This window comes from Ahaetulla prasina, chromosome 1, assembly GCF_028640845.1.
Source record: "Ahaetulla prasina isolate Xishuangbanna chromosome 1, ASM2864084v1, whole genome shotgun sequence".
Lineage (NCBI taxonomy): Eukaryota > Metazoa > Chordata > Lepidosauria > Squamata > Colubridae > Ahaetulla > Ahaetulla prasina.
The window spans coordinates 76,050,197-76,072,198 of record NC_080539.1 but is presented as its reverse complement, the minus strand read 5'-3'; the positions used below and the strand labels follow the sequence as shown (position 1 = coordinate 76,072,198).

At 39.1% G+C, this 22,002-nt stretch overlaps 1 long non-coding RNA gene across 1 annotated transcript; it reads left to right on the top strand.

The window, feature by feature from the left end:
* The first annotated feature begins 10,064 nt into the window (after positions 1-10,064).
* On the top strand, positions 10,065-20,064 carry LOC131188501 (uncharacterized). The gene is made up of 3 exons (XR_009152788.1): positions 10,065-10,202; positions 18,191-18,316; positions 20,003-20,064. It is a non-coding gene; the product is annotated as an uncharacterized LOC131188501 (long non-coding RNA).
* Positions 20,065-22,002: the final 1,938 nt, after the last annotated feature.

Here is a 22,002-nt window from a genome sequence, read left to right as displayed (position 1 = left end):
GTATGCATACAAAGGGGCGGAGCTTGCCACATGACAGCATGAGATAGCTTTCATCATTTCCTGCTCCTATGTACACCTCCACTTTAGAATATCTTCAGTTTAATAGAATATTAGATGGTACAATATAGGAAAAATAACTCCACTGCTACTATTGTTCTATTTTGCCTTTCCCCCAAGGAACCAAATGTAGTGAGTTCTCCCTAACACTATTTTGCAAAGTTATTTTCATAACAATCCTGTGAGGTAGATTTAAGTTGACTGGCCCAAGTTAACCTAGTCAATTGCTCATGGCTTAATGGGAATTTGACTCTAGCTCTCAGTATTGCCAGTACAGATCTCAAAAGAATACATTGTGCTGATCTTATTGCACATTTTATTTCCCTATAAAGAAATAAATGAATGGGGTTTTTAACATATTGAGAATCCTGAAGTGGAGAGATATAGAAATACAGATATATACTTTGAAGTACAAATTACCATAAACTAGATTAAGAAGTCTTTTAAAACTTTACTTTGTTGGTAGAAATTCAACCATCTGAAATCTATCAGGTTTGATGGACAATCTTATTTAATTTGCATTTAAATGTGAACTTAACCAAACTTGTTCTTCCCAAGCCAATATGTTAACTAAAATATAATTATTTTTCTCATCTTCACACTTTTTTGGATTCTATTCTGCGGTATCATGTAAATGTGTAGATGAGGAGACATGCACGTGTGAACTTTAAAAACAAACAAAGAAACTAATGATGGAAAGAAGACAACGTGAATGAAGCCAGAAAACAAACTGAGCAAAATTTAACATCTCTATACATATAAGTACAATTTGAATGTGTTGTTTTTACAGTTCTTTTTCTGAGCAGGAGTGTTATGGGACTGGAGCCGTTTCTTGCTATGTTTTCACCTTTCAATGAGGAGTTGATCTGGGGTGAGGGGAAAGGAGACCACATCTCAACCTGCTCCAAACTTCTCATGTTGCAAGATACCCACAACAATAATTTCTTCAGCTTATATTCCACACACGTTTGACACTCATACTTAATGTTCAACAAATATGACCTTTTGGTGTATATTTATGCAGCTCTTAAGCAGTAAATACTGCCATTTGGAAAGCTTAATATAGATTGTTGCTACTTGACATTCCAGTTAAATAACATGTGTTTAGACTATAGATCATTCTCAGGGTATGTGAAAAATATGCCATCCCAAATGTTTAGAAAAGTTGCATCCCCTGAGACTATGTCCCGAGACTCCCTTTAAGCAAAGTGCTTAATATAAATCCCATTTCCACACCTACTATTTGCATAAGATTCTTTTCATTTGCATAATTCTCATGATAAAGTAGTATACGCAGTGTGTAAACACTTACTAAATGAAGTGCTCTCTGCTCTTTTTATTGCCACTAGCTTCTGTTAGTAGATTTTTTTTTTAAATACATAGATGATCAGTTATACTCATCATGATTCCTTTCATGAATTTCATGCAAATGAATGAATGCTCCTCCCAAAATGGAGAACAGGAGCAGCAAGAACAACAGTGTTATCATATGGGATAATCACATCCTACTTTATATTGAAATAGGCACAGAACTATATGTGCAATTCGGCCCATAATTTATTGGACCTATGGTGTCCCACAAGGCTCTACCTGATCCCATTTGCTATTTATGAAATCTTTGGAAGAGGTCATTCAGATCTTTGGACTAGGGTGCTCTCAATGCATGACACACATCCTTATACTGATGACACAATATAATAATGACACCCAGATTTGCTTTTCTCTACCACCCAACTTCAGGAAAGCAATCAGCAGCCCTTACCTTTATTTTGCCTTGGTAATGGGCTGGATGAAGGAGAACAGGGTCAAATTAAATCATAGAAGGTCAATGTAAAGAGAACAATAGATTTGAGCACTGAAGTAAAGTGTGTTTAGGATGGAGGTTGCACAAGAAAGGACTGTTTGGGAATTTTATTTATTTATTTATTTGTCAATCATATATAAGATAACAGGTAAAAATATAAACATAATTTGGATACATGAAAAGAGTAAGTAAAAAAGGAATATTAGGACAGGGATGGTAGGCACACAGGTGCATTTATGCACGCCCCTTACAGACCTCTTAGGAATGGGATGAGGTCAACAGTAGACAGTTTAAGCTTAAAGTTTTGGGGGTTTGGGGAAGAAACTACAGAGTCAGGTAGTACATTCCAGGCACTGACCACTCTGTTGCTGAAGTCGTATTTTCTGCAATCGAGTTTGAAGCAGTTTACCTTGAGTTATATTTACCTTGAGAGGAATGCTGTCGATATAATTTACTTGGACTTCAGTAAAGCATTTGATAAAGTAGACCATAACCTACTACTAGATAAAGTAGAAAAATGTGGCTTAGACAGCACCACCACCAAATGGATTCGTAACTGGCTGACCAACCGCACTCAACGTGTAGTCCTCAACGGAACTACATCCACATGGAAGGAAGTATGCAGTGGAGTATCCCAAGGCTCTGTTTTAGGCCCAGTACTCTTCAACATAACATAACATAACATCAGAATTGGAAGGGACCTTGGAGGCCTTCTAGTCCAACCCCCTGCCCAGGCAGGAAACCCTACACCATCTCAGTCAGATGGTTATCCAACATTTTCTTAAAAATTTCCAGTGTTGGAGCATTCACAACTTCTGAAGGCAAGTCGTTCCACTTATTAATTGTTCTAACTGTCAGGAAATTTCTCCTTAGTTCTAAGTTGCTTCTTTCTTTGACCAGTTTCCACCCATTGCTTCTTGTTCTACCCTCAGGTGCTTTGGAGAACAGCCCGACTCCCTCTTCTTTGTGGCAGCCCCTAAGATATTGGAACACAGCTATCATGTCTCCCCTAGTCCTTCTTTTTGTTAAACTAGACATACCCAGTTCCTGCAACCGTTCTTCATATGTTTTATCCTCCAGTCCCCTAATCATCTTTGTTGCTCTTCTCTGCAATCTTTCTAGAGTCTCAACATCTTTTTTACATCGTGGCGACCAAAACTGGATGCAATATTCCAAGTGTGGCCTTACCAAGGCATTATTAAAGTGGCACTAACACTTCACGTGATCTTGATTCTTCATCAATGACTTGGACGAGGGAATAGATGGGGAACTCATCAAATTTGCAGATGACACCAAGCTGGCAGGAATAGCCAACACTCCAGAAGATAGGCTCAAGTTACAGAAAGATCTTGACAGACTTGAACATTGGGCGCTATCTAACAAAATGAAATTCAACAGTGAAAAAAGTAAGGTTCTACATTTAGGCCAAAAAAAACCAAAATGCACCGGTACCGTATATGTGGCACCTTGCTCAATAGTAGTACCTGTGAGAGGGATCTTGGAGTCCTAGTGGATAACCGTTTAGATATGAGCCAGCAGTGTGCAGCAGCTGCTAAAAAAGCCAACACAGTTTTGGGCTGCATAAACAGAGGGATAGAATCAAGATCACGTGAAATGTTAGTGCTACTTTATAATGCCTTGGTAAGGCCACACTTGGAATATTGCATCCAGTTTTGGTCGCCACGATGTAAAAAAGATGTTGAGACTCTAGAAAGTGCAGAGAAGAGCAACAAAGATGATTAGGGGACTGGAGGATAAAACATATGAAGAACGGTTGCAGGAACTGGGTATGTCTAGTTTAATAAAAAGAAGGACTAGGGGAGACATGATAGCAGTGTTCCAATATCTCAGGGGTTGCCACAAAGAAGAGGGAGTCGGGCTGTTCTCCAAAGCACCTGAGGGTAGAACAAGAAGCAATGAGTGGAAACTGATCAAAGAAAGAAACAACTTAGAACTAAGGAGAAATTTCCTGACAGTTAGAACAATTAATAAGTGGAACGACTTGCCTGCAGAAGTTGTGAATGCTCCAACACTGGAAATTTTTAAGAAAATGTTGGATAACCATCTGACTGAGATGGTGTAGGGTTTCCTGCCTGGGCAGGGGGTTGGACTAGAAGGCCTCCTAAGTCCCTTCCAACTCTGTTGTGAAGTAGTCATTGACAGGTAGGACATTGTAACAGATAATTTTATGTACCATGCTTAGGTCAGATTGGAGTCTGCATAGTTCAAAATTGTCTAAGCCCAAAATTTGGAGTCTGGTGGCATAAGGTATTTTATTCACATTTCAGGAAATCTGGCTATCCAGTAGGTAAGAGTGACAAAAAGTTTTCCCAATGATTTACTGTATATTTGACCCTCACCTTTAGGAAAACCTTATAACTGCATCTTTATCACAATGTTTTACTGTTCATTGAATTGTAAGCTGCCTTCAGACTGTATGTGTGTGTTTATATAGCATTTGTGTCCATGGGGATATAATTTATGTTATGGGGTGGCTGCCTAAGTTTTATTTCTACTTCAACAACAGAAGAAATGTTTGAGGCTAGGTTCAGACAGCATGTTTTATCCAGATCAGTTACATATCAATTACTTGTAGTCATATATGCAGTAGTGGGCATGAAGGTTTGCAAGGAGAAGAGGGTTTATACTACATCCTGATGTTATCATGGAAATGATACATTTTACACACACTTGTGTCATGTTCCTATTAGATACTGCATGGTCACGGAATGGGGCAACTTGCCACCGCCAACACATTGTGATCAACTCACCACGGCCAACTCGCCATGGCCAACTCACTGTGGGACAACTCACTGCAGGACAATTTAACAATTCAATTTAATCTGTCAAAATACACATAAAATTATTTTAATTGTGGTCATTCACATTTAATTCTGTTTCTCCTTTTGCAACCTTTCTTTAATGATACTATTCCACCATTTCTTTGATGTTAGTGTAACTCTTATCGGTCTTTACCACGTGCAGCTGTAGGACACTCTGATCATTGCATGATTCACCTTGTACCTGCTTACAGGCAAAGACTTAAAGCCACAAAACCAATAATTAAATCAGTGAAGACCTGGACGGAGGAATCAAAATTAAAGCTACAGGCATGTTTTGACTGCACTGATTGGAATATTTTTAAAGATACCTCTGCAGACCTGGATGAACTCACAGATACTGTAACATCATATGTCAGCTTCTGTGAAGACCTATGTGTACCTACAAGGAACTTGCGAATATACAGTAACAACAAACCTTGGTTCACACCTAAACTTAAGCAGCTACGACATTCCAAAGAGGAAGCCTACAGAAAAGGTGATAAAATGCTGTACAATCAGGCCAGAAATGCACTAACAAGGGAGATCAGAGCAGCAAAAAGAAGCTACTCTGAAAAGCTAAAGAATCAGTTTTCAGCAAATGAACCAGGAAACATGTGGAAAACTCTTAAAAATATCACCGGCTATGGCAAACCTCCTTCCCAGGCTGAAGGTAATCAACAACTGGCAGATGACCTGAATGAGTTTTACTGCAGGTTTGAAAGGAAACTACAGCCACCTATCTCCACAACCCCCATCTCAGACACACCAACAACAGCAAAGCCTCCTACAACTGACCCCATTTCATTGGGTTCACAACCCCTAGTGATCACAGAAAAGGAAGTGCAGGACCTATTTCACAGACAAAAGCCAGGAAAAGCTCCAGGCCCAGACAAGATAACTCCTTCTTGCTTAAAAGTCTGTGCTGACCAATTGGCCCCATCTTCACCCATATTTTCAATAAATCACTAGAGATGTGTTATGTTCCTTCTTGCTTCAAACGCTCTACCATCATCCCAGTGCCGAAGAAGCCCACCATCAAGGAACTGAATGACTACAGACCAGTTGCTTTAACATCTGTAGTCATGAAAACCTTTGAAAGGCTAGTGCTTTCCTACCTGAAAACCATCATGGATCCACTGTTAGACCCCTTGCAATTTGCATACCGAGCAAATAGATCAACAGATGATGCTGTTAATATGGCTCTGCACTACATCCTACAACATCTTGAGTCTCCAAAGACCTATGCAAGGGTCCTTTTTGTAGACTTTAGTTCAGCATTCAATACCATCATTCCAGACATTCTTCTAACTAAGCTAAACCAGCTACAGGTACCGGAACAGACTTGTAAGTGGATCACAAGCTTCCTAACAAACAGGAAGCAGCAAGTGAAGCTAAGCAAGATCACATCAAATACCTGTACAATTAGCACAGGGGCCCCCCAAGGCTGTGTGCTCTCCCCACTTCTCTTCTCTCTGTATACCAATGACTGCATCTCCAATGATCCATCTGTTAAGCTACTGAAGTTCGCAGATGACACAACAGTGATTGGTCTCATTCGAGACAATGACGAATCCGCATATAGACAAGAGGTCGAACGACTAGCCTTGTGGTGCAACCAAAACAATCTGGAACTGAACACACTCAAAACCGTAGAAATGGTGGTAGACTTTAGGAAAAACCCTTCCATACTTCCACCTCTCACAATACTTGACAACACAGTATCAACAGTAGAAACCTTCAAATTTCTGGGTTCTATCATATCGCAAGATCTCAAATGGACAGCTAACATCAAAAACATCATTAAAAAAGGACAACAAAGAATGTTCTTTCTGCGACAACTCAGTAAGCTCAAACTGCCCAAGGAGCTGCTGATCCAATTCTACAGAGGAATTATTGAGTCTGTCATTTGCACCTCTATAACTGTCTGATTCGGTTCTGCAACCCAACAAGAAAAACACAGACTTCAGAGGATAATTAGAACTGCAGAAAAAATAATTGCTACTAACCTGCCTTCCATTGAGGACCTGTATACTGCACGAATCAAGAAGAGGGCCGTGAAAATATTTGCAGATCCCTCGCATCCTGGACATAAACTGTTTCAACTTCTACCCTCAAAACGACACTATAGAGCACTGCACACCAGAACAACTAGGCACAAGAACAGTTTTTTCCCGAAGGCCATCACTCTGCTAAACAAATAAATCCCTCAACACTGTCAGACTATTTACTGAATCTGCACTACTATTAATCGTTTCATAGTTCCCATCACCAATCTCTTTCCACTTATGACTGTATGACTATAACTTGTTGCTGGCAATCCTTATGATTTATATTGATATATTGACCATCAATTGTGTTGTAAATGTTGTACCTTGAGGAATGTATCTTTTCTTTTATGTACACTGAGAGCATATGCACCAAGACAAATTCCTTGTGTGTCCAATCACACTTGGCCAATAAAAATTCTATTCTATTCTATTCTATTCTACTAGACAACACAGTATCAACAGTAGAAACCTTCAAATTTCTAGGTTCTATCATATCGCAAGATCTAAAATGGACAGCTAACATCAAAAACATCATTAAAAAAGGACAACAAAGAATGTTCTTTCTGCGACAACTCAGTAAGCTCAAACTGCCCAAGGAGCTGCTGATTCAGTTCTACAGAGGAATTATTGAGTCTGTCATTTGCACCTCTATAACTGTCTGGTTCGGTTCTGCAACCCAACAAGAAAAACACAGATTTCAGACGATAATTAGAACTGCAGAAAAAATAATTGCTACCAACCTGCCTTCCATTGAGGACCTGTATACTGCACGAATCAAGAAGAGGGCCGTGAAAATATTTACAGACCCCTTGCATCCTGGACATAAAGTGTTTCAACTCCTACCCTCAAAACGATGCTATAGAGCACTGCACACCAGAACAACTAGGCACAAGAACAGTTTTTTCCCGAAGGCCATCACTCTGCTAAACAAATAAATCCCTCAACACTGTCAAACTATTTACTGAATCTGCACTACTATTAATCTTCTCATAGTTCCCATCACCAATCTCTTTCCATTTATGACTGTATGACTATAACTTGTTGCTGGCAATCCTTATGATTTATATTGATATATTAACCATCAATTGTGTTGTAAATGTTGTACCTTGATGAACGTATCTTTTCTTTTATGTACACTGAGAGCATATGCACCAAGACAAATTCCTTGTGTGTCCAATCACACTTGGCCAATAAAAATTCTATTCCATTCTATTCTATTCTATTCTTGTCCCACAGCGAATTGTCCTGTGGCAAGTTGGCCATGGCAAGTAGGCTTTGGCAAGTTGGCTATGGTGAGTTGGCCATAGCGAATTGTCATAGATCCACATGGTCATGCCATTTGAACAAGGACACCATGACACATGTTATCATTGGCTTGTAATGATGGACACCTGTACTTGGTGATTTGAACTTCTTTTTGTGAGTATGTCTGTGGACTAGCATGTTATAGGAAATGTAATTAAAATTAAAATGCAAATCAAATTAAAGGTTAAAAATGTATAAGAAAAATATTAATTGAGTAAACAGTTGAAATACATTGTGTGAATAAAGCATAAAGAATCTTTCTATTGTAAATGAGTCCTGCTGAGATTCTGTATATAGTGGCCATTAAATGTGAAAGCTACTCATTCTCTGGGTCATGGCAATTGCACAGGGGTCTTGGAGGCTAATGTTAGCCACCAAAGAATATGTGCCAGACCCCACATTCATATGCTCCATAGTTCTTGCAAGAATGCAGATGCTGCCCAGAGCCACAAGTGTTCAGCATCATTTTCTGTGAAAAACTTCAACACTGCTGGCCTATTACAAGAAATGCTGTTCCTTCCTTGATTCAAGGCATCAAGGCATCAGTGGATACAGCAAAAAGCTGGTGCACTTACAGATTTAAAGGTAAAAAGGTCTCTGAGTTTGTGCATTAGTTTGTGCTTGTTTAATTAAAGCTGGGCTGAAATTTCCCAATTCCTCCTCCTTTTACTGAATGTGTGTGTATGAATATGAATATGTACACATGCATACATACATTCACTTTGTATTCGTTCCATCATTAGTTTTTTTTGTTTGTTTTCAAAGTGTGTGAGCATGTGTGTGTGTGTTTTATAGAAAAATTTATAGAAATTTTATAGAAAAATTTATAGAAAAATTTCTGCTGTTATGGGGAGGAAAATATTGCCAATGTTTTCAAGGGGGAAACTGTAAGCTGCTTTGTTGTTTTCTTTATTGGAGCTTCTTTCAGTGACAAGGATTACCCATATTCTTCCTTCTCTATGCATTCCTGGATGAGAAGTCTCTGTATTATTTGAATCCCTGTTATAAGGCTGGTGTAGGAAAGTTTTAAGAGTTTTAAGATGGCAGGAGTTGGAAATAAACTATCCAGTGGGGTGAAAGTAAATGGGTGTTTGTTAGACCAATCTCCTGAATCAACTGATGATAACTTCATCTGGAAAGATGTTCCAATGTCTTTCCCAGACTGGGAAACAAGGAGATATTTAACAAGATTGGCTGCCAGTCTGCTTCTGGGTCCAATTCAAGGTTTTGGTTATTACCTTTAAATCCTTCTATGGGATAGGTCCAGCATATCTGAAGAACAGTCTGAGCCTTTTTTGCCTCAGTCACCACCCTTTGGAAAATCTTGCCCCAGGAGAGAGATATGGCCCCCTGGCCTTCAGAAAAGGCCTTAACAGTATTGGGCCCCCAAAGAAGAAGCTGCTGACTGGAGGTGGCAGGTACAGTAACAGAGAAGGCACTATTGCTTCTCCATTCTAAACTCATGATACTTTTTCATTCGTTTTAATTTTTTTTTGTAATTTTATTCTGGTTTTATATTTATAATTGCTTTGGTATCTACATTGTAAGTTGCTCACTTGCCTTGAGCTATGAGATAGGTGGCAAGTTAACTAAATAAATAAGTAAATGGCAAATTGCTTTATGTCAAAAAAATAATAATATGGTCATTCTCATGTAGTCACCTGGAATCCAGCTCAATTTGAAAGCAAGGATAAGGATACAAAGGGAAGGGAAGGGTAACACAATTTATTCTTTCCCATGCCTGGAAGGATTGATTTCTCAGACCTTAAATGTCCCAAAAAACTCCAAGTGAAATTCCTTTGCTTTTCTGAATATTTGTTGTTGTTGTCATAATGACAATGTATAATAAATGAAATATTTCTGATTCCCTTAGCAAGAAAAATAACTACTATGAGACAGAGAGAGTCCTTCCATTTTAGGTCAAAAATGTATTCCCCCTTTTTTTCAGACAGAAAATATTTGACCTTTGGACCTTTACTAACAATTCACCAAGGACTCTTCTGCCTTTTTTCACAATTCAACATTTCTTTTACAGCTCGGTCTGCCAATGGCACTTACAACATTTTAGTGGATGTTGGATGGCAACTGGATAAATATTTGGTGTCTGAATGAGAAGGATGAAGATCTTTGACATCATGAGGATGGAATTTTGAATGGGATATCAAGGTAGGAATGTGCAACAAAAGCCTGTCAGAGGAAATAAAGGGAGGGCAGCTTAAGAGAGAGATCATGTGGAGATTTTTGTTCAGAGTTCAGTGCTTTTTTTTTTAACACTGTTTTTTATTTTTTTCCCAAAGACTCCTACAGCACCACGTGATAAAAGCAAGACTTTTAGAAAGAAAACTTGGAAATTAAGTACGAGAACAATGATCCAGTCTTTTTAAATTATTCTTAAAGGAAACCCCATCTCTTTTTTTTATTTTTATTTTTAGCAATGGAAACAACCTAAAAAAATTTGTAGAGTTGATGTAGTCCAAAGGCTTCTTTAGTGTAACTTTGTGTTCTGAGGGTGCTCAATCCATACACTCAGTGGTGGTTCAGGCTGGTTCAGGTGAACCGGTTGTTAAATTGCTGGCTGGCCCTACCCCTCCCCTCCCCTCGACTTCCAGGAGTCCCCATGCACCCCGTTTTGGCTCACAGGTAAGTGCAGGGAGGCGTACTAGGCCCAAAATGGGGTGCGGTGCTCCCTGGCCTGTTTTTGCTCCCAATAGGCTGTTGGGAGGCCTATTAGTCCTAAAACAAGGGGTGGGGGCAGTGCCCCCCACAGCCCGTTTTTGCTCCCTGGGGATGCAGGAGGCTGAGTGCTGCCTGTCATTCCCCCTGGCCAGTTGTTAAATTATTTGAATCCCACCACTGCATACACTGAACGATAATAGCATCTTGCCAATTCATAATCCTTGTCATATTCCTTCGAATGCTGCCTGGATCTCTCATAAAACCATGGATTTGCCCACTCTTCTGGGGAGCTTAGGGGAAACCACTTTTTATATTCCTTTAGGGCTAAATCTGTATATTTTTATTAATACTTCCTAATATATAAGTAGATACCAATTCATAAGAGTACTTTACCTTGTATTCTAAGAAAGTCAAGTATACCACCTTTGTTCAGCATCATTGAGCTTCCTTTGTTAGAGACTTTTTGAAGAGCCAGGACAACAATGTGGCAATTCTCAACTCTCCATATGTCTGCTGATAATTTCATAGAATGCAGATAGGTTAATAGGTATTACCTTTGCAAAAGAAAAATAAGCAGAGAAAGTACTATTGAAGAAAAAGGCTATAAACTAATGAAGGAACAGGAGGATTGAAAAAGCAGTGAACTATATAGCAGGATGAGACCAGTGAGAAACCGTTCTCTGAGCAAATTTTATCAGACTACCATTGGCCATGAATATGTGCGCATGAGGGAATGTTCTTATTTTCCCGAGTTGAGTGGCTAAGAGAGAACCTGATCCTAAGAGATATGACAATCAGATTTAATGCTGAAGATAGAAAACTCAAAAATTATTAGTCTGGGGAAAAAAAGTAGACCTTATAGAGACGATGTCAATAATTTCTTCTGACAGGAAAGAAAAGCAGAGACAAAGATGGTTTGAATGGTGTGTGTCCAGCTCTGAGGGAGCTTGTCAGTTAGGAATGCGAGACCCAAAGATGAAAACCTTCAGATAGCTTGCTGAAGAGTTGCACGAAAGGAACATGTTTCTCCTGGTGTCTCCTCACAGCGTTGTAGGCAAGCAACCTAAAGGGGGCAATCTTGGCCAATGGCTGGAAGCCATTTTCCCATAAATTTAAACTGATCAACCAGTTCACTTTAGGCCTCTGCTCTATTCCAGAGAGTTCACTTCAGAAACAGATCTTTCCATTTTCTTCTGGGTGCTATATAGTTGTAATAGACTCCCAGATTAAATAGTACTTTAAAGAAAAACCTTTCTTCACTCTGTTGAAATTTGTTAATTTGGGGTATATTTTCAGAGTGGTTTAATGTTATTGTTTATACCACATTTCCTCTGTTTAATATTTCAGCTTCCCCTTTTTCAATTGCCTCATCACAATTTCAATTAACTTTTATGCTTTTTGTCCTGTGCCACCAAATCAACTAGCAGCTTTTTTTTTTTTTTTTGCTAAGGAGTTTTGAATTTTGATTCTCTCTTAGTTTTTCCAGTTTTAAAGCTCAGTGAAAAGGCAGCTTTATTTTAGCTTTCCTCATGCTTTCTAAATTCCTTTGTTTATTATTTGCCTACTACATTTGTCTTTGGTAACATTTCATAGTGTGCTTTTTAACCATATCTAGTCAGCAGAACTGAAGGAGATTCGCTACCAGAAGTGAAACACGTTCTCTCCTTCCCCTTGCAGCTACAATCCACCACTCATCCCATTCCCTCTCATATTCTCTTTTTCAAGTAGGATCACTCAATCTGCACCAAAATGCAGTTGGCTGTCCTACAGACATCATTCCCATTTGACTCACCCCATGACAGATTGTCAAGTGGACATGGCAACAGTGCAACATTTTGAAGAGTCCTTGGGCATGAGAATATTAGATTGGCCAGCAGGGTGGCAAGCTGTTCCAGGGAATTTAATTCCTTCAGCACATTGTAGTATAGATGCTCCAAGTGATGGATCAGGAAAGTGGTGGATGAATATTTAGATTCAGTGTTCCGCCTATCCTAATCTCCTGATGGTAGTAGCTGCTTCATCTTCACCAATAATGGAGGTTTCGGGAAATGAGCCTGTCATTCACCTCTTTCATTACAGATGAACATGTATGCACTGTTAAAATACACACAGACAGAAAGCAATTTTGATTAGAGATGTCATACATATTCAATAGAATGAACCAGTATTCATATTCATTTTACATGTACTACATTGCTTTAGACAGAATAAAAGGATTCTGTTTGTAATGCACAATAAGGTTACATGGATCTGATTCTGAGATGAAAAGCACAGTACTATACTCATGGCAGAAATGGTTCTGAACTGGTTCTGAATAAGCAATTTGCACAATGACTGAGACTTGCCACATTTGGGGAACCAGAGTTCATATTCAGACTTTATCCCTTCCTTACAAGCTAGCTGCCTGGTCTGGAGCCCTACGGTGTCCCAGCTCTACTGATAGAGTTCTTGGTAAAGGTAAAGGTTCCCCTCGCACATACATCTAGCCGTTCCCGACTCTAGGGGATGGTGCTCATCTCCGTTTCAAAGCCAATGAGCCAGCACTGTCTGAAGACGTCTCCATAGTCATGTGGCCGGCATGACTCAATGCCAAAGGCTCATGCAGTGCTGTTACCTTCCCACCAAAGTTGGTCCCTATTTTTTCTACTGCATTTTTTATGTGCTTTCAAACTGCTAGGTTGGCAGAAGCTGGAGCAAGTAACGGGAGCTCACCCCATTACACGGCAGCACCAGGGATTCGAACCACTGATTTGCCAACCTTTCGATCGACAAGCTCAGCATCCTAGCCCCTTGAGCTACCGCGTCCCCTTAGAGTTCTTGGAGGGAGATGTTATTATTCATAGGTATAGCTAGGTTCAGAGCGTGGTACTGAAGAATCAGGTACTAGGATTTCAAGTGAAGATTTATGAAACCTCAAGTTGAAAGGTCTTCAATCTCTCCTTCAGAACCACTGGTTCCACAGCTATTGTGTGTCTCTGACCACTGCTGGGTTTTGAAGTCATGATAACATGGCTGTGGATATGAGAGGGGAGACATGTAATTATCCATTGCATAGACAGGTTTATTTACAATAGCTTCCACATATCACAGAGAGATGCTCAGGAAATGTAAGGGAAGAAAGAAAGATAACTGAAACTCAACCAATTGTTAAATATTAAGTAGCTCTTAAGTAGGAAGATTTCAAACTGTTAGGTCAGCGAAGTATGAAAATTCCAGGCAGCAGGGGAAAAATAAGGCAATTAAAGCAAAGGAGAAGAAGTAAGAATACTATGGTTTCAAAAACAGAATATATGCATTCATTCTACATTAGTAGTAATTTAAAGGAAAAACTAAACTCTGTCATGAACACCTCTAAAGAAAACAGAGTACAGTTGAAACATTCACCTAGAAGACTTAGAACCAGCTTCTTCTGTTCTGGTGTCAACTCTTCTGGTTTAGAAATGGTTGCACTAGTAATTTCAGTACTGGAGAGACATTTTGCTTACATAATTGAATGTAAAACATGACTGCCCTTTAAAAGATCAATTTCTATACTGAGAAAGCCATTCTAAAATAGTTGTCCCTCTCTGCTTCTCTTACTTTTAAACATTATTCACAAAAGACCAATTCTAATTAGAATAGCTCACTTCACTGAAAACTAAAATTCAAAGGTCAGTGATGAAAATGACATGTTGGGTCCACAGTTGGATCACATAGATGATTCACCCTTTTCTTTAAAATAGAAACGAATCTTGAAAATAATGTTATTAAAGTGGTCCACGATGTTACATTGTACAACTTGAAGACTTTTAAAAAATTGTTTAACATAGCTCTTTTAAATTTCCATAAAATCTTCCTTTAAACGAATCTAAATAAGTCTGCCTACCTTTTTGTGTGTGCATGTGTTTGAATAAGACTGCAACAAATCAATCAACCAATCAATAAACCCAGCCTTGATGCTTCCGGGTAAGGAATGACAAACTGACATCCCATGGATAATGGGAGACATTACAGCTGAAAGGCAGCTGGATGCTAGATCTGGACTGCAGAAAATTCATTCCAGACCAGGGGTGTCAAACTTGTGGTCCATGGGCCAGATGGAGAATGTGCTGGCCATGCCCATCCCCAGTTTAGCAAAAGGGGAAAAAGTTGTGACATTTAACATGACAACAATGTGTTGTCACGAGTTTGACAACCCTGCTCTAGATTGTATTCATTTCTGAAATTGACAATAGGGGACATTTTTAAATGGAAGGAAAAACCCTTTATTTAAGAGGATTTTCTTCAAATCATATCGATTTCTATACAGTTGTGTCCCGGGGCTTAAAGGCCTGTGGGGTAGACAAGCTTTTTCCTAGGGATGCCTAGCTTTCAGACTAAGTTCACGTGATCCTTCAAAGACTTGAAAAATCTATTCAACCATCTTCAAGAGTAACTTTTTCTCTCTGAGATAGCTCATCAGGCATAAGGAGAGGGCAGAAAGACAACAAGGAAAGGGAGGTAGCAGGAAAGGAGTAATTTTAACTACATTGGACTCTGACCTCACTGACTTTTGATTATGGCCCATCTACTAATAACATGAGTCATTCAAGAGTTCAGTCTGAGCAAATGGGTCACTGAATTCAACAGGTTTCTTTCTTTATGCTAAAGGTAGTTAAGACTATTGATGTTCTGTCTCTCAAAGATATATAAGATATATACGAGGATCGGATTAAAAAGGGTTTCATATTTTATTGCTCCTGATGAAAACTGCTGCTCTGATTTCAAAAGGCAGTATATGATCCAGAACAGTCTAGATGTCTAGATAAATGCTGAAAGCCAATATTTTATATTAAAGGCTCCTTGTGTTGAGGGAAAAAAATAAGAAATTCCTGAACATCATTCACTTGTGAGTACATTGTCCTAAGAGACTTAAGAAATTGGAGAAACACAATTGAGACTGCACTTCTTCTTTTTCCCCAGCCAAAGAAAAAGAAACTTATTGTACAGTTTCCAAACAAACAAACAAAAATCATCACTAGATCTTTTTACCCAAAACTCAACAAACTGAGCAACTCAACTCTTATTCTGTTTTTCTAGATAATCCAGAAATGACATGGAAGACACCCAGTGATCTGTGAATCACTACACTAAACATAGATATCAAATCATTTAAACCTAATATTTTATTTAAAGGGTTTCTCAAACTGATTTTTTCTAACATGTAACAATACCTGTGGCTTATATTTATGACTATAGAAGTGTGTATCCCAAAGGTGCTTTTACAAGAGGCACCTGGATATCTTGCTTTTCTTTAGACATTTGACTGCTCATCCAAGAAGCTTCCTCAGCTGGATGGATGACTGGATGGCGGGAAATGGAAGGCTTTATATTCCTTATAGGCAGCTGGTCATTTGCATTTGCATTCTTTTAGAGAGTACAACACAGTACAACACAGTCCTTTCAGCTGTTCCAAGAAGGCTCCACACATATTTGCACTCCTCAGGTGATCCTGATGACACAGATAAATCTCCAAGTGGCCTCAATGACTCAATGTCTGTAAGGAGCATAAACCCTTCCATTCCCCATCATCCAGTCAGAGCTGAAGAAACTTCTTGGATGAGAAGTGAAATGTCTTCAAAGAAAAACAAGAAATCCAATTGCCTCTTGAAAAAGCACCTTTGGGACAACAATGACCTGGATGACTGAGAATCTCCATAGTCACAGAAGTGTGTATTTTGAAATTAGTACATCTATATGTGGTCCAGTTGTGAAGTCAGATAGCAAAACTTTGAAGAATTATTTGAAGAATAATGTTCAACATGGCCCAAACAAAACAGAGCCTGAAAATGACTGACATTCTAGTGGTTGAAAGTTTGGAAATGCAGTGCTGATATTTAGAATTTTAGAATTTAGAATTTTTTTTTATTGGCCAAGTGTGATTGGACACACAAGGAATTTGTCTTGGTGCATATGCTCTCAGTGTACATAAAAGAAAAGATACGTTCATCAAGGTACAACATTTACAACACAATTGATGGTCAATATATCAATATAAATCATAAGGATTGCCAGCAACAAAGTTACAGTCATACAGTCATAAGTGGAAAGAGATTGGTGATGAGAACGATGAGAAGATTAATAGTAGTGCAGATTTAGTAAATAGTTTGACAGTGTTGAGGAAATTATTTGTTTAGCAGAGTGATGGCCTTCGGGAAAAAACTGTTCTTGTGTCTAGTTGTTCTGGTGTGCAGTGCTCTATAGCGTCGTTTATAGTGGTTTTCTACCAAGCAACAGGTCACATTTTCCAGTGAATCTCTTTCAGATGTGTGTCTTGCTGTGTCTGTATACATACTTTTACGTTGGATTGGCATTCTTCAGAGCTGTCAACCATGAACAAAAGATACACAGATATTTCAAGCTTAAGAGTAATTTTCTAAGAATACTTAACAAATCTCCGCTCAGCTCTTTGGTCTTTTAATCAAAAGGCTGAGGTGATTATTTAATTTTACAGTTTATTGACTATGTGGGATGAATATTTTCATGCGTATAACACTATTCAGCTACTTATAGGTTTTGACCTGTTCATATTGATTTGCTATGTACCTGATTAACATCTTTTTAATCCAAATGTTTTAAATAAGATTTGGCCATGGGTTAGTTTGGGTGCAAATCACTAAAAATCTTTTTTTTTAAAAAAACAAAAAACAGCTCTTCTTCCTTTGCTAGCAATAATGTTTTAAAATAGCATGATTGTAGTGGTGATTAATATCTACCATTGTAAAGTACTTACCCCACTTTTGTGAAACTAGCATCTGTTTCCATGGAAACAGCAGCTAGTGATGGAAAAAAAGACCTCTGGGGTGGCGGGGGGGGGTTGTATATTTTAACTGTTACATTCTTTCTGCAAATGTTTCAGAAATCTACTGAGGGAATGAATGAAAGAGTTTGATTGTGTATTAAACTGATACTGCTATATTCCAGGATAAATTTCCTATATAATGAGAGCAGAGTGGCCTTTGTATGTGATGGATATTGCTAAACTACAATTCCTGGCAGTCCCACTCAGTGTGGCAGAGTAAGACTGCTAGCCAGTATAGTGATCAACACTGAGCATTGTAATTCAGTAACTCTAGAGAGATATAATTTTCTTCCTGCTGTAAACGAAATGCTTGTATCACCTCAGCCTAAACAACCACTTCTCAACTTCAGGTAGCCAATGTGTTGGATGGCAAAAACTGAAATGGTAAAACTCCAACAAGCTTGATTTGCAAGAGTATTTCACCATTCCAAAACCCTGGAAAACAGTTCCACGGAATCTCCTAAACCTATTTTAATTCCTGATGTTTCAAAGGCAGAGGAGTCTGAACATCCCTCAACATATCCTTCTATTAGCTCCTTAGGTACAGTCTACAAGTCTAAGTAATCTGGGCCCATTCCCACTGCTCTGATAATGGAAATGATATTGGAAACAATCTTGCATATCTGTCTTTTTTCTTCTTCTCATGTCTACCACAAAGTTTTGAAGGAGTAATATCAGTAATCTCGTGGGGAGAGAAAAATCCAAGATGCCAACAACCTTGACACAGATGAGAGGCTTGAGGAATACCATACATCCCAGAAACCTTAGCAACATAAACTTACAGGTATTTTGGGAATTTGGGAAAAATTGTTTTTTCCAAGATCTCTGGGATCTGATATACTACCATAACAGGATTCCACTAGTCAACCCAATCCAGTAGCCGTTAGAAATATAGGAATTAAATCTTTCAGTTTCTGCACCTGACATGGTTGCCATTGCAATGGAATGACAATGGGAAAATGAGAGTTTTTCCCCCAATGTCTAATAGACATTTTTAAAATCCTCATTCAATCAGAATGCACACGCGATTGTCCGTAGCCAGCTATATTTATCTTTGGTAAGGAAACCCAGAGGAAAATATTTCACTAAATTCCATTGAAACCACAACTTTGCTCCTCCCTGGAAGTTAACTAGCTGAGAAAGAGGAGCATGCTAGAGGCACTCATCTTGGAATCTTCCTGGAGAAAGTACAATGTGGCTCTGGGGAAGAGAAGGCACCCACTCCAGGAATGTTTTGAGATTTAGGAAAAGAAAATCAACACCAGAAAGCTGTCTAGATGGAAAGCTAAGTGTTGCAGAATGTACTAGTTTATTTTCTTTTATTTAGATGTGCTCAAAGCCTTGCCTGGACTGCCTTTCACAGTTTTCCCCTCAAGTTTCATCTTCATTTTTTTAGCATCAGAATTGAATCCTGATCCTTTGTATGTGTGTGTTTGACATTGACATATGTACAAAACGGGCAGGACTTTAAATGAGATTCTGCAACCACCATCTTGCCTATTTTGCCACTCCCCTCCCTCTCTCCCATCCTGGGGTGGATGCTACTAGCATGCCATTGCTGAATGACTACCTCACTGATTATGTGCCATCAAGTCAGTGTTGACTCTTAAGAACCCTACAGACAGATTTTCTCTAGGTCTTCCAATGGTGCATCAATTGCCATTTAACTAGTCTATTCACATTGCTGCTGATCATCCTCTTCTTTGTTTTCCTTTCACCTTTCCCAGAATTAGAGTCTTCTCTAGGGAACCAGTTCTTTGCATCATTTGTCCAAAATTGGATCATTTGCACCTCAAGTGGTTTTGCTTGATGACCTGTTTGTTTGCTTTCTGTCCATGGTTTCCAGAAAGTCTTCTCCAATGTCAAAGTTCACAGGCATCAATATTCCTCCTAGCCTGCATCTTCAAGTCCAACTTTTGCTTCCATAGAGTGTTCCAGCAAATATAATGGCTTGCACCATTCTGATCTTTGTAGGTATACATGCATGACAGCAACTGAATATCTTTCCCAAGGCTGTCATGGCTGCTATACTAAATGCTAGTTAAAATTGCTCTTGTGCACTTCATCTTGCTCTATTATCCATGACTGACATGGGGAGGGAGATAGTGTAGGCAATACCAGTGAAAGTAGCCACTCTAGGCTATTTTGAGTGATGGATAGGCCTGGTGGAGTTAATCCTTGCCATTGGATTGGGATTATAGTTGAAGGAAAACCTGTGGAGCTGTTTGCTAACCTAGCAAATATTAGCACTAAAACTTCTAGCCTGAGTCAAGCAATAGCAGATGTTAACCATACAGAAAAAAACAAAAACAAATGAACAAACATAAAATATGGGCCATCTTCTGTCATGCCCATTTGTTTTTAGCCCTCGGTATATTGACTACTATCATGTGCAACTGGGTGGTTGGAAAGACCAAACTTAATTAATAAAATTTCTAATGAAATTTCTCTCCCAAACCTTTCTCCACAGCATTGCTGTTCCTATTCTGCTTGGTCAGTTAGAGTCATCCTGAATAGAGTGATCATACAGAGAATTCATAAGCATTCTGTGTAAGTAAACATGCCACAGAATCAGGGGTGAAATGCTCCTGGTTTGGACTGGTTCTGCCGAGCCAGTAGCGATGATGGCCGGTGGTTCAGAGAACCAGCAGCAATGGTGACTTGAGGCTCCAGCCACCGACTTGGTCGGTAACCTGGTTTTTACCCTCTGTGCATGCACAGAAGGGTTTGTGCATGCCAGAGGGTTGGCATGCGCACATGACGTGCACGGCACATGCACTTCTAAACCGTAAGGGAAGGTAAGTAGATTTCACCCCTGCACAGAATCCAGGTAAACTATTGTATATATCATAGTGGGCTAGGGAAGCAGTATGCAATTTCAGGCTTCAATCACACGTCTTCAGCATCAAGGGTCATTTGTCCTTCCTTAAATCATATTATAATAGTTCGCTTGCAGATTTTTCTGCCTTTAAACACAGTTACAGTTTTCTTTGTAACTCCAAATGCTATATGTATTTGCATTATCTGTTCGGTTTGTTCAATGTCATTCCCATAGCAGAGGAATTGCTGAACGTGTTCTCTTCTAATTTCAGAGCTGTGCCTTCAAAAGCATGAAAGTTCTCATTTGAGTACACATTATTTTTAATAATGCCACCAATGTTGTCCTCATTACTGTAAGAGAGACCCAAGACAGACATAAATCATCAAGACTGGACTCACATTGACATGACAAATGAATATCATCAAGAGGACTATGATTCAGCTATTAAGTAGTGCCAGGACAGTTCTGTAGGTTCAGAAAGACATTTCAGTGTCCTTCCTTGCCTTTATCTAAAGTTATTTAAAGTGGTAGACTTAAATTCACAAATTTAGCTTATCCCCAAATCTGTGTATTCTAACACACAGCACCTAAACCTCAACACAAAACTTAGACAACCACTATTAAAAAAAAATAGACAACCACTATGCAAAAACTAATCCTACCATACACAAAAGGGGTGTCAGGAATGACAGCCAGAATCCTCCAATCTCTAGGAATAGCAGTAGGCCACAAACCCACAACCACACTCCACCAGGAGTTATCCAGAATCAAAGGCAATATACAGAAGGATAAAAGAAACAATGTAATCTATAAAGTCAACTGTAACAATTGCAACCAATTCTACGTGGGACAAACATCACATCAATTAAAAAAACAGGATTCACGAACACCGGCTGGCAGTCAAACGCTAGGATCCCAATCCTTAATCTCTACTCACACCGACACCAAACAGCACCAGCTCTATTAGAGCAACACAAAAAACATCAGCCATGCTACCATCTGCCATGTTCATGATTTTATCAAAGCCTGGCACCCCAGAAGCAATTCCATCAACAGACACATTGAACTAAACCAGCCTACGAACCCCTCAGAATCCAAATCAACTGCACAGCTAACCAGCAACAACACCAACCCTCAACCAATCCACGCAAGCCCCCCCCGCATCAGCATTTCATCTGCCAATGACTCTCACCTGATGTAATCTCCCCATCACAAGACCTATCACAAAACTCCCACTGAAGATTCACACCTGACCCATCACAAGAGCTACTGACCACACGAAGCCCTTATAAACAGAAAAACACTGACACCCCCCAAACTCTACTGAAGATGTTACCTAGCCTGGTAATGAAACATTTGGGAACCAATCCACATGCTTGGAGTATGAACCTTCACCCTCAAATTTAGCTTATTTTATTACTTACAAGAATCTCTGACCACTAGAGAAAAGGCTAACTTTGTTATAATGCTTTGAACTGCTCCATCAGGACTTTTAGAGAACTAGACCAAGTTTTTGACCCCTAATATGAAAGAGAACCGAGAGTGCCATGTTCTTTTTTTAAAAAAAAAATCTGCATTTTTCAGAATTTTGACCCCTGCTTTGCAGCTTAGAAATTATACACAAGAGATCCATGTGTTTAAGGAAAACT